Below are 14,215 nucleotides of genomic sequence, written 5' to 3'. Positions count from 1 at the left end.
GAGAGAGTTTCTTTCTTGCTTCATGGAAGGAGATCTTCTCTTCCACCGTGAGTTCAACAAAATTCTTTCTCTTTCCTCCAGAAAAGAAAACATCACGAATAAGCTGCATGATCTCCTATGCAGTTCGCGCAATGTGGAGCAGCATTACAGTTGTCCATAGGGTGATCACTGGCACTACACTTTGTGCATGTTCCTTTACTTCTCTCTACACAATTGTCACGCATGCCCAAACCTGTGGCACTTGAAGCACTGTGTCGGGTTTGGCACGTATGGGCTGACGTTGACCTGCTTTAAGTGAAATAGGAAGAATACTGGTGCCAAAAGTAAGTATCGCATGTTTGGTTGGGATTTGTTTGTCGTTTCCCCTGATTGCTATTTTCTAAACTTTGATCATGTTTTGCTGTTGGAACGCCTCGAAGAGTTTGTCACTTAAGTTAAAGAAGTCTTCTTCCGAGATCATGCCCATGCTTGTGTTTAGTGACTGGCGTGGTGAGATCATGACTTTGACATCACCAATGGTGGTGAGATTGGAGAGTTTTTGCAACTGTTCTTTCTTCTTCAGTTCGAGGAGAATGTCTCCACTTGTCATTTTATAGGCTTTGTAGTCTTCTCCGATTTTTTTTTTTTTGATGAATTTCACCACCAAGAAAGGAGACAGCTGCTGCATTGGAGTGTTTCCTTCGCTATGCAAGGAATGATAATGTACGACTATGCATTGATTTACTCGGAATGTGAATTGGAAAGGTGGAAGTACCTCTCATGCAGCCTCTTTTCAGAGACCGACCTTGAAGGCAGGGGAAAGCTTCTACCACAACATGATATCAAAATTCGGCAGCAGTGGTAACCCCTACCACCAAGCCCAACAAGGGGATGCTACAAGGTTTGGAGGATACCTGCAGATGCCAGCTATGCACCGGCCCTATAACATAACATATATACCCGAGACTGGATATACTACACAAGGTTAACCCTTGCCACCGGAAAATTCAGAAATGTTGAGAAGCGAACAGGAGACAAGAAAGATGTAAGAAAGATGTAAAAGTAAGAGAAAGAACAAGGTTGCAGAAGGGGACAGGAAAATGCGACTGCCGATCTCCCCCGGGTTGGTCAGTCCGGGAGTGCTGACTACGTGAAGCGGAAGCCAAAGACGTGTGTTGCCTCCGCCGAGGGGCCATAAAGGTCAACGCACTCGGCATTGGCTCAACCCAGGACCCTCTTTTCCCTGGACACGACAAAGCTGCTGAGCACTACCTACCAAGCAGACTGTACGACTTTTTATTCAGCCCGTCCTTCCTGACTGACCCACGAAATGAGCGTCATTTCAAATCACCTTTAGGCGGTCTGCGTATAAGCAAACACCGTAACACTTATACACAACATTCACAATGCGTTGTATAGCACAAAACGGTTTTTATTTTCTTGTAGCCAAGTTCGAATTATGCCACCAAAAACACCCACACTCAAAAGACGCCAATGCTGAAGCGGATTGCTTAGGCTTGGATTGCAAGTCTAAACTCTAGCCAGCACATGACTACGGCTGTGTGGTTGCCAGTGAACACTCACATCCAGCTAAATTTGGTGACTTCATTAAAAATTAGTGTTTTGGCACAACTTCGAACAATGGGCACAGCATTTCCATCCCTGCAATAATGTCTATCATAACTGTCATTGTCACGTCTATTGGATCTCGAGGGCATTTGTGAGAAATAGATATAAATTAGTGAACATTTGATGCTCAATTGAGTTTGGATTCCTTGGGTGTATTAGGCAAAGAAATCTGTAAACTATAACACACCTGATGCATTTTCCTTTTCTTTTATGTGCATATCTTTGGGCAACATCTCTGCAATGCTAAGCAATAGATATGCGCATTCATTTCGGCAAACATCAGCTGGTTTGCATCATTTTCTGTCAGAAGCAGGTTAACATCACTTCGAAAAGTGCCATACCATTACAGCTATTCTAAGAGATGACCTGCCACTTTTGCCTTGCGAGTTCTTGCAACTGACAATCAAACCAATAAACAGTCGGAGTAATTTATCCATGAAATATTTCCGACTATTGCAAGATGAAAGTCAGAGAGTATTACTTACAAATGTTACACGAGTTACATCACGATCTCGCTGAACTTGTGTCAAAAGGTGCCATAATGTTTTCAGATGCCAAGTGTTAAAAGCAAGCTTGGTTGGCCTACTATATACCTTTTGAGTGCGTTGATTTAACTGTCTGTGGACACCGCCATTATTTCCAAAACGACACTGACTTTATTGCTCCTTTTTAGTCTTGCCTTACTGCTGGCTCCTGCGGTGTCTTTGCCCGCTACATCTAGGGTACTGCATGTACAATTGCAACACATAAAAGTGGACTCACTGATAAAATATTTACAGTAGAACCAATCTGTCTATGAACATCAATGTGAGAGTATTTCGTTAAAGACTGTACAATAACACCATCATCGTGGAAACCATTGCAGAAGCACCACCACGAAATGTTTTTTAGGCACGCACAATACGCACACGTAAGACAACATTTTGGCACAATCTACGAGGCCCTAGCTACAGTGCACTAGAAGGAGCAGTGCAGCGGGCAGCACTTTCCGCGTGGCTCTGGCGGCATCACTGGATCAACCACTCTTGAAAAAAAAGTAGACGAAACACTTGCATTTACTGCGATGCATGTATATGCTAGGCATGCATAGGAAATTTGGTTTAGATTTTTGCCCAAAGCACTTTGTTTATTTAGTTTGTATTCTATGCTTAGGGTCAGAAAATAAAATGTGTATTGTTTTTTGTCATAGATGCACAAGCGGCATCTGAAATAACTATAGCGTGTCTGTTCTCTGGCCGCGCTGTCGAGCACATGGGCACTTTCAATCACAAATTAATCCCATCCGAATGAACTTTCTTGAACACTATAGAAAATGAACACTCCTACACGTTAAGCAATCAGGATCAAGTTTGTTTAGCTTATAGAGCTTGAGGGCGCAGACAACAGTATGCGCAATCGCAAGTTAGCAGATTCAGATCGTACACAATCGCAATCAAGTGACACGGTAATTAAACTCAGCTAGTCCTCACAACATCAAAATTAAGTTTAAATGAAACAGTCACATTATATGTGCGTTCTCCTCATTGGCACACCCTTCAACAGCACATTATAGGCGACGCCTTGGAAGATGACAGAATCAGCCATACTCGTCGCTGCTCACGCTAGCTGAAATGAATTGAAAAGCAGCAGAGAAAATGCGCATGCCAAGAAAATGAGCAAGCAGCACTAGAATTCTGGATAAGTCACTGAAATTCAGCTCCAGAAATCATGTTGCACCCTCAAATTAAGTAGAATAAACAGAATGAGAGTACTAGATGAACAGTGATGCCAGAAGCCAAATGGCAGCTTAGGTGAAACTGCAAAGCAGCTAATCGTGGTATTTATGGTGACCATGCTTTGGCAAGCAGCTTACGAGGTAATGTTTATTCCTCCTCACAAAAGGGGCAGAAGCTCATGGTCTGCACAATCTGTAACTAGATGCTCACTATACAGGAATCATTGACTATGGGGGCACAAACAAGAACCGGTAGGGCGCAAGTTTAAATTAGGCAGTTAGTTACATTGTATGCTTGTTCTCTCCTTGGCACACCTTTCAATAGCACATTAGGTAATGCCATGGAGAGAAAAAACTGCACAAACAAATAATGTTGCACAGAATCAACTGTTCTCGTTGCTGCTGACGCTAGTTGAAATGTTCACAAGTTGAAAAGCAGCAGACATTCAGAGTATGAACCACCAAAAGTTAAGCTAGATGGTAGGGGATCATAATGAAAGAAAGTAAGGCATACAGAAACAAACACAAGATAAGAGAACCAGACAACACAAACACCAACTGAGTTGCTGTTAGAGTTGTCTGGTTCTCTTCCCTTGTGTCAGTGTCTGTACGCCTAAAGCCCAGACCACACGTACGCTTGTGAATGTGCGCAAGCTCGCATCCGGGACCCACTGCAACCATAGACAGTGCGGTACGCTTCGTACGCATCGAAACATGGTGTGATCTCAGTGAACAGCTCCTCTATTATCGTGCGCTTAGGCTGCCTCGCATCGGTGCACCTGGCTACGCAGCTACGGCACGGTACATTCAGCTCTCAGCGAAGCAGATTTATATCATGCAAAAAAGTGCTTGATCGTTCCTTTTTGTACTGGTCTAACTGCTCTAAATATATAACAATTATGCTTATAGATACTGAAGCGTTTTGAAACACTGTCAATAACAAGGTACGGAGTGGCATCTTCCAAGGCGTCTATGGGTGAGCCCAATGAGCGCACGCTGTCGCGCGTCTTTGCGGGTGCAAACCACCAATACTTGCCAGGGGCACAGACAGGAGCTTTCGTGAGTCTGCAAGCACACATGTGGTCTGGGCATTACCTTCTGTCACAGTAATTCAGAGAAAGCGGGCAAAACAGCACCTAAAAAGCGCTTTCAAGCCAGGCAATAGGCAACCGCATGCAAGAAGGAGCCACTGCAGTGCTGCTCTGCGCCCTCCTAAGTCACTGTACCTTAGCACTGTCCAGAGGCCGCAAACTCTCAGATCCAGCTAAGTAGGTAGGTGGAGGCAAAAAAAAAATGCTCCTGCATTTAATAATGTGGTTGAAAACATTTTGCATATATTTTGAGGTGTTTCTGATTACATCTGCACCCTTAATTCTTTGCCCGCAGTGCCAGTATGCATCCATGTTGTGGATTGATATTTTTTGTTTGTAACAGTAATTATTTACATCCAAACAAATACCTGAGGGTATTAGATGTCCACAAAGTATAGAACACATGAAATGCATGGTTTTGTGCCCATTTAAGACATTGCTTTTGACAGGTTTCAGGTGTGCAGTCCAAAAAGTGTGAACTCAATAAAACCGAAAAATAAGAACTGTTAATCTGTTCTGTGCACATTTATTGGTGCTGAACATGTAAGCAATGTGCGAAACTTTTCAACAAATAAAATTAACTGGTGCCACAAGGCGACATCTAAACTATCCCACACCTAAAGTGAGCATTAAATGTTGCTTGTATGCAGAACATGCAAAGCAACAAGAACACAATTTCTTTTTTTATACTGTAACAAATTGGTGATATTCTAAAGCGGATGTCTAATCAGCTAGAAATCAAAGCTGTTGAACTTTCCGCAAATTTAATTCAATGATCACCGCCACTCTAATTACCTTCCAAGCTGCAAGCATTTGTTTCTCAGCAGAACATGCAACAGCAGCGTGCACTTTGAATTGTTCCTAAAGCTGCAACTCGATGAGACACACCATTTTCCTCACATCAATAAGAAACAAACACACTATAAGGACAGTTATCAGGCGATGGAATGCAAGGAACTCAAACATTTTTCTCAGAGAAAAAGATAACAAATGAAGACACAAGCCACCTTGAGGAAAGCATAAGATTTACTCTGGAAAGTTCATGGCATAAGTTTTTCAAAATAGAATGTCTTCCCTGCAGACGCATCTGCAAATAGCGCATGTTCCTTCAGAATGATTGACGATTTGTGAATGCGATTACTGTTGTCCTTGCATTTACACCACATCGAGCCAATTGTGAAACTATTTTGGTTGCTTTTTTCTTACACAGTATGTGTAATTGCGCATGTTTTAGAGCCGTCCCCTTCCTTAAAGTAACGGCTTTATTCATTCATTCATTCATTCTTCTGTATTCCAATGTGCCTTGTCTTTTCCTGCAACCACTCTGCACTGTGGGGCATATTGAGAAGAAGGTATATTTACTGACTGCTCCACAGAACAATAAGAAAGCATGTAAACGTTGAAAACGGCACACAGATAATCCATATGTGCACTATTATGCATCAATATTGAGTTGTACATCTACTGTTGGAAAGAACCTGGCAACGATTGAGCATGCAATTCAAGGACATGTCCTTGCTTGTACATTAACGAGATTCATTTGCTCTTGACTAAAATTTTTGCTGATGCATATTAACTCAATAAATAGCACAGGTGAGAGTTACACAACAGCCCTTCTCAATTCAGATGTCGCATATGCAGAAACAACACCCGGTTATATGTAGGCGCTACCTGATTCGAACCAGAATGTATGGAAGCATTGTTTTGTTTTGTGAAATGTCTTTGCAGCAAAACATGTGGAACTAGAATATCCAAATCACTGCAGAAACCTTTATAAGAGTAGAGCACACAGCTGAGCATGGTGTCCCAACAGGTGGCCACAAGTGCTGCTTTTCCCTGGTACATCCCAGTACTCTGCTAAAATGGTTAAGCTAACACGTACACACAGTGGCAGAAGTTCTCAAACATGCTTATGGTCAGTCTCAAAAGTATTGAAACCACGGGATCTGAGAAAATGCTGAATTTCCAAGCAGCTTTGCGACTGTAGCCAGTGATACCGTATAATACAATGCTGTTCACGTGTACCAGCACAAGCAGAAATACTAAGAAAGATTCGGTATGTACCTGAACATTGTAACCTCAGGATATATTGCATCATAACTCTTGTTTTTCTTTGAGTACTAAGAGCTGAACCTTAGCTTAGCAGTACTACAAACTGACAAAAGCTGAACAGGCAGTAGTGCTACATTCCCTTCCCCCTCCTCACTCGCATGCCAACATTTCACTGAAAGTAATGGAAGCCAACGGGACATAAGAAACGGAAAAAAAAATCATTGTAGTAGAAAGAAATCAGGAAGTGAATATATAAGCACTGTTTTTATTAAGAGATGTCATACTCCTTAACACAGCAGCAAAGTTATCAGGTTTTTCAAGGCCTGTTAACCCTTTGAGGGTCAATGACGTAAATATACGGTGCCATGAACAAGTTCAAAAGTGGTCGATGCCGTATATTTATGGCACCGTCTGTATGTTTAAAAAGCGCACCAATTTAACTTTTTCTTTTCTATCATGTGCTCCCACTATGTGGGAATACAGGGAATTTTTTTCTCATGCCTCCCTCTCTCGGTTTTCGTTGCATAGTTTGTTTTAGAGCTAGTTTGCTCCTGCGGGTCTATATACTGCCGCTCGCGCATTGGCACGTGCACGTTGTAGGCAGTCAGAGTTTTGTTCCGCACGCAGTTTTGGCTTCTTGCACTTGCAAAACTGATGGCTATCTCGTTACTAATTGCTCAAAGGGCTACCGCTTGTTTCTCGCTCTTTTGGTGCTCAGAAGGATGCGCATAGGAAGGATGCTGCCACTGCTTTTTTTTGGGGGGGGGTCCCTCGCAAGAACTAATCGCCTGTGGTTGGCGATAAGATGAAGATTAGTGGACGTTTATCACACGTTTTACTTTTTTGACGGGCACACAACCACACAGTTTTCTTGAGTGCACACACCTACGCAGTTTGATTACGCTATGGACGTAAATATTGGTGCAAGAACAGGAACAGGTGAGAGTTGCGAAATATTCTCGTGAGCGCATTTTCAAAGCCTTGAACTATGTGTATAAAAATGACTCAAATTTTTCATTCTAATGAGTTTATTTCCTTTTTTTATTGTTGTTATTCATAAATGAGGAGTACATATATACCAACGCAAAATATTTTTTCTCACTTTACGGTCACCCTAGAAAAATGACGGTAAATGTTTTTCGAAATAAGTCCCTAAGAAGAATTGGAATCTGCAATAAAAAAAAATCGACCCTGGGCGGATGCATATGGCAAAAGAAATCGACCTTCAATGGGTTAATACCCCTGCAGTGCAACAGTGTGGCACACATGATCTCAAAGGCCATGCTTCGGGTGTACTGCAATATCGCCGCCTAACCTCACAAGCAAAAAATCCTGCGCACAAGCCTTGATCCATGAGGAAGGCCAAGTTCATTCTGCTTAATTGAACACAGAGCAACATAGGCATGGGTCCTGTCAACAGCCAAGTGCAAGACACCCATTAAAATCAAAGCTGTGATAAAGACGACAGATGCTAGAAGCAGCGGGTTATGAAATTTCTCGTGTTCTTGACACTACCTCAGTGACATCCTTTGACGCACTATCACCATTATGAAATGGTGCTTAATGTGAGGCACTGAACCACTAAGCCATCATGTTTTCTGTTGAGAACTAATATGCTTGCTGAATGAGACGGGACAAGCTTATTTTGTTAAATGCACTCAAGCAGCAAACTAGTGGGGCTTAGCATGCCTCACTAAAAATAATCAAATTTGGGGACGGTGCATATAGAGAAGACATTGAATGGTGTTTTTGTTTAATATTAACTTTGACGACATGGGAAGTTTGGCTATTGAAGAGGCCGCTATCTCAAAAACAAATGGCACAGCTGAACCAAGATGATCCAAAACATTTAGGTGTTTGAATTAGTCAATTAAGATCTCTGAAGATTCATAGAATTAGCTTGAATATGTGGTTTGTCACTAACTGCCAATGCAATGTACCCCTATAAAACCATAATTTTCAAGCACCCTTAGGTGTATTTTGCAACTGCAAAATGTCACAAAATTGAAGGGCACGCGAAGTTTTCTGGGAAGAAATATGTGCACTATAATGAAAACTAAATATTCATTTTGTTGGCTATCTTTGCTGGCACATTCAAATGACTCGACTGCAAGACTTTGTGGCATGCCAGAAAGAAGATTTTATGCGAAAGAAACAAGATTTTGTGTGCACGCGCGCCAACCAATTTTGCACAAGCTAGCTGATGGTTCCCTTGGACGGGAAGTGGCACATAAGAAGCCATGCATGAAAGTGCATGTGGCTGAACTGCCACATACAAGGCTAAATAGACTGCACTGCTTCGAAAAAGTAAGCCATACAGCACAAGCGCAAAATTGCAAGGTTTAGTAGCTGTGATCATGACCAAAGTCCCCAATTCCCAAACAATTGGCGCAGCGAAATTATAGAGCTCAAACACACATGCTCTCTGAGCCTGCCGCTGGCCTCCTGGTTATCATGAATGGCTAGTAGCTGATCAGGACAGGCAGAGTTGCAAATACAATCTACAGGTTAGGACAAACATTTCCCTAAATGCTAAGTTTTCTTTATTTTCGTACACCCAATATGGGTTCCTTAGTAGCATTTCACCAGTCACATGGATTTTCATAAGCCAGGCAGTTACTGGATGACAGTGTCCCCTTAACTTTGGAGCATCAGCTGTTGTTCAGTGTTCCTTATCATGACTACACCACGAAGAAACCAGCACGACACTTAACAGTCCTACTGACCCTCAGAGGCGGTGGAGATCACCCAAGTTGCCACGTGATAAGTGCCAGATTCTCCATCTCCTCAGACAGCCGGCTTTTATCAGCTCCCTCCCTTGACATATTGGGGGTAACGTGGCACAGACTCTTGTCGAGTTCCAGTCTAGCGAGCCTCAGAGAGGCACCCCATGGAAGCAGTCCCATAACCACAAACACGGGCACGTGGTACACATTTTAAAGCGGCACTTGTGCCACAAGCATGATAGCACTAAAGGCACACTTCCACGTGACTTTTTCTAATGAATGAAGCATTCAGTACTCATTTGAATCGAAAATAATGGCACGCATTTTTGCCTTTACATTACCTAACAAGGCACAGCTGTGCGGATGTACAGCCTAGGCAGATTACAATGTTTACCTTAAAGTGTACTCTGATGCCTGTAAAATCATGGTGTGCCTGAAAGTCATGTAAATTGTACAATGGTAACACATTTGGTAGCCCTGGCCCCCTGCTGCTGAGCACAAGGTCGTGTTAAACTCCCTGCCACTACTGCATTCCATCGGGGGGGGGAAAATAATACTATAATTTATGTTGTGCCAAGTTTCGACAGCACATTACCCGGAGGTGGTCAAAATTAATATGAAGCCTTTTATTAAAGCATCTCTCATAACTGCTGCTTTACTCTGGGATGCCGAACACCCAACACTCAATCAATCAGCATATACCAAGGCAGACTGAAATGATAATGGAAAAGGGAATCTCTTACATGCGATTACTTGAAAGTGCAATGTGGCATCACTGCGTAGCTGGCTGCTCAACATCCGTGGCCCCAAACCTTTGCCTCCGAACCTGGACCACAGCAATCCCACACAGTGGGGGAAACACAAAACTGATGTTAAGCTTAGACTCTCAATTGCCTGTATTTCAATACATGAAATAGCACAAGTACAACACGGCCAAGTGAAAAGCTCCGACACCTGCTGCGGTGGTTCATTTCCTACAGCTTTTATTTGCTCAGCACGAGGTCACAGGTGTGGGTCCATTATCGGCCAAAACGATCACATGTCGATGGGGGTGAAATGCAAACATGCAAGCATGCACTGTACTTGCATGTTAACGGACCTTAAGAGGTCAAAACTAATCTACAGGCATCCAGTATGGCTTCACTCACAACCCCAACGTTACTCTACAATGTCAAACTCCATCAATTAATAAAAGCTCCGATCTACTGCTGCAAGCCCAGCATATCATTTGTTTCTCAGAACCTTCTTGATTCAAAACTATGATGACAGCAATGATCATGAGCCCTTTTCTTGTAAGTCATGCAAATCTGTCGGGCCACATTAAAGGAACATTTGGCTTCTACAACTAACAGTATACACTAAGTTTGTAAGATAGCTGACTCAATGAAAAAAAAGAAAGCATTCCACAAATGCTACACGCAAAATTTGAGGATTGTGAAGTAAGCTTTCTTTACATACTTAAGAGTTCTTTTTTGTTGTTGTTAAAGGCCTCTTGCTGTGTGACATTACATGCAGGGAAGTTCTTTCTACAAACTGACTACCAGTACTTCTTAATTTGATCAAAATCCATTTTCAGCATCTGTTAAATTGTGTATCCAAGCTAAAAGCAATTTGCACACACTACGGTGACTGCAACGATGGCAATGCAGCCATACTCTATTTAACATGCAATCACAGTGCTGCATGGTTATGGTTAACATGGTCACTCTGGAAAAGAGAAAATAATAAAAAAAATGCAACAGTAAGTAGTCTTGACAAATATAAAACAAAAATTCCCCAGATGTCAGTAATTCATTGGTCCTCGTAACTAAATTAGAATGAACTGCTCTCATAAGCACTCTATCGAGTTCCAATTTGTTGATATGTTTAGAAGATATTGGGAAGAAACTTGTGGAACACGTATAATAAAACTTAATGTCCAGACAACGCTCTCCTGCGCACTCTGAAGCATGCAGCTTTCACAAATCAGCAGACACCTTATGCACTGTCCACAGTGCGTCCACTGGCAAGTAGTACAGCAGTGAACAATAGAAATATAAATGAGTTGAACCTAATTAAAAGCACTTTATAATTCCTGCTTTAGCCAATTCACATAAAGTCGGCGTGATTACAGCCTGTACACTTAGTGCGACAACTATATAATCTCTGGCAACCAAATAAGTAGTCGTGCGAGATGTGCCCTTGAGTTATTGCTAGTGAAAGATGTACTTTGAAATTTGTTGTTCACACTTCATTTCTCCATTACTAAACCCTTGCAATTGTTTTAATAAAAATGCGTGAGTGTTGATAGCACAACATATCAGCACCTTTTAGGGCGAGAAGCGGCAACATCAGTGACAATATGTGCGAGCATGCAAAGCAATTATCTCTCAGTTCAAATGCCACGTGCTGCACTGTGCATCTTGGGAATTCAGCCTTTGTTATCCACGAGGCCCCACCGACATCGGCTAGGCCACGCAGCTTCAGGTATTTGCAATAATCGCTGCTGCTTCTTTTTTTTTAATGATAATGGTTTGCACAGACTCGGAAGTTTCCTTTCTAATTTTTATTCCCTGGTGCATGCGTGGATTCCAGTAAATCGAAAAAATAAAAGGCGTTAAGCAGATCATACATAAAAAATTTTAACCTCCACCTATTCCACACTAGACCTAACATGCCATACCATAGTCTCCGACTCCTGCTCCGCTATTATCAACTATATCAACGGCCGTAAGTCACACCAAGCCTCGCGCATCTTGCAACAAGCACCCCGCCCAACCGACCATCAGATTACACTGGTCTGGTTCCCAGCTCATGTAGGCGCCATCCACCCACGCCTCCCCAACCATAACGAGGTTACCCACTCTCTAGCACGAGGGCTAGTTAACTGCGTGGGAGACGGGGAGGCTGTCCCCTTCGGTAGGGATCGCCTGACACGCTACAATGACCTTGTTGTGAAATCCTTCTACTTAGAGCATAGAGCCTTCCGCAGACCACACAACAAACTATCCCGAGCGCAGGCTACAACTTTCCGCCTGCTACAAACCAATACTTACCCCTCGCTACACCACTGCAACAAGATCAACCCAGACAACTACCTCAATCCCACGTGCTATATGTGCAAGACACAGCCAGCGACATGTCCACACGTGCTTTGGGACTGTACACAACAATACCCCGACATCAACCCCACGACCAACTCCACGTGACCCAGCAAGCCTGCAAGGTGGTGGAGAGGCAACCCCTCGACGTTTCTACGTGGGAGGTCTAGGCCCAGCCATCACCTCTTGCTGGTTTCAATAAAGTTTATTCACTTAGTCACCTAATCTTACACCAGTATTTCGCAAACAGGCCTGCGAAGATAATCCTGGCAAGTCATCTGTGCTCCTGACGTGAACAGCATAGCAGACGACGCTCGCACCGGAGAGCACTTTGTGGGCTTGTGCATACTGCCACAGATTATGTCTCTTCTCGCTATTATAAGCCGCTAATATGCCATGCGGCCAACGCTCACACAATATTATGCAAAAATTGCGAGGGTGTGCCTGCAAGGTGCACCAAATTAGCAAGTCCAATACAAAGTGGGCGCTTGATAGAGTTCATCATTACCTCCTGGATCACTTCTCTCTTTCTTTTTTTTTTTTATATATCCGTCATGAACTTTCAATTATTCCAAAAAGCTCATGCATCACCAAGTGAATGCCAGAGGAATTAATGAATTCACAACAGTGCAGACACCCCTCATCTTGCTCAGTGCTGTGTTATGGTACCATGCCTGAAGCATTAGCATCTGTCAGCACCGACAGCACATATTATGTTTTCGATTGTGCAAAGCAACCCGTTGTGATAAAACATGCTTGGAAGACGGGGCATGTTTCACTTCCAGTTGATTTGAACAGACTGCTCCTGCGTCTCTTTCCAATGCAGTTTTTCTCGTTGCTGTAGTGATGGTGGCCTCAAAATGAAGTTCCCGTGCAGCATGCAGTCACTGCAGTAGCTCACAGCTGCACTGCACGATGAGTGTGGTACAGCACTGGTAGTGTTCATGTGTTCATGCAAGTGCTCCATGTTCAATTGGCTGCCGTCACCACTGAACTATTGCTAACTTTTGTTGCGTTCTTTCTCACCCCAAGTCTTCCTCCAAAGCGCATCTTTTCCAAAGAAAGTCTCTACTCCTTCCCACGCATGCGTGCACAATATGCATGTGCACAGACAACAGCTTTAGCAGACGATATGCATTCTCGACAGAAGTGCACCATTGCTTTGAAGAAAGGTACACATTTACTGCATCTGTGTATTTCTTTTTAGAAGTACGCAGATTGCTATGCGTATACGAATGCTCATATATGCTATTATAAATACAGTTAATAAAGTGGCATGCTTCAAGTATTCCTGATGGCGTCATATGGGATGCCAATCAAATCGCTCGCCCGAATGGCATCCTTACTAAGTACAGCCAAAGGAAGCCAAGCAAAGCACAAGGGACAACCTTTGCTGTTTTCATTGAAATATAGACGTGACAAGTCAGAGGGAAATGAAAATGGACAAAGCGCAACTTGCTGCTGGGAGGAGCTGGACCAACAAAAAACAGCGGCCTGAGGTTTACTTTCCAGCTCAGTCTTGTACTTTGACTCCTACCAGTGCAGGAGTTCCATTATTGCACAAAATGCGCTCGCAATCAAGTCACTGTAATGTGTACATGCTGTAGCATCATTCAGAAACACTGCCTTATCATGCTGCATGCAATATGTACAGTAATTCCCAACATTATCACGGTCACTACTGGTTGACTCCAATGCTCAATGATACTCTAAGTAGGGCCCAATTATAAGACTAATTAATCATATAATGTGACAAATACGAGTTATGCTGCAACTTCCACCTGAGTGCAGTTACCATTCCAATGGGTGTAGAATAGAAAAAAGCTCATATATCATGCTTTTAATGCACGCTAAAGGGCCCTGCACCATGTACCCTCCCCCCCCCCAACACCCCCCCCAAAAAATGATGTTTTACATACACCAGAAGATGTAAAGCATCATTAA

General features: G+C 42.9%; 1 protein-coding gene across 4 annotated transcripts in view; it reads right to left on the bottom strand.

Annotated features, from left to right (window-relative positions):
* wts (serine/threonine-protein kinase warts) overlaps nucleotides 1-14,215 on the bottom strand; it is a 113,302-nt gene that overhangs the window by 87,926 nt on the left and 11,161 nt on the right. For 3 of the 4 annotated variants that reach the window (XM_065439822.2, XM_065439826.2, XM_065439823.2), the window contains exon 2: nucleotides 9,935-10,017. The exons of the other annotated variant lie outside the window; for it this stretch is intronic. The gene's annotated coding sequence lies outside the window, so the exon portion shown is untranslated. The remainder of the gene's footprint in view (nucleotides 1-9,934; nucleotides 10,018-14,215) is intronic. 4 annotated transcript variants of the gene reach the window in all.

The sequence above is a fragment of the Dermacentor albipictus genome, chromosome 5 (assembly GCF_038994185.2).
Source record: "Dermacentor albipictus isolate Rhodes 1998 colony chromosome 5, USDA_Dalb.pri_finalv2, whole genome shotgun sequence".
Lineage (NCBI taxonomy): Eukaryota > Metazoa > Arthropoda > Arachnida > Ixodida > Ixodidae > Dermacentor > Dermacentor albipictus.
The sequence above is the reverse complement of the archived record's forward strand: the minus strand, read 5'-3'. Positions and strand labels throughout refer to the sequence as shown.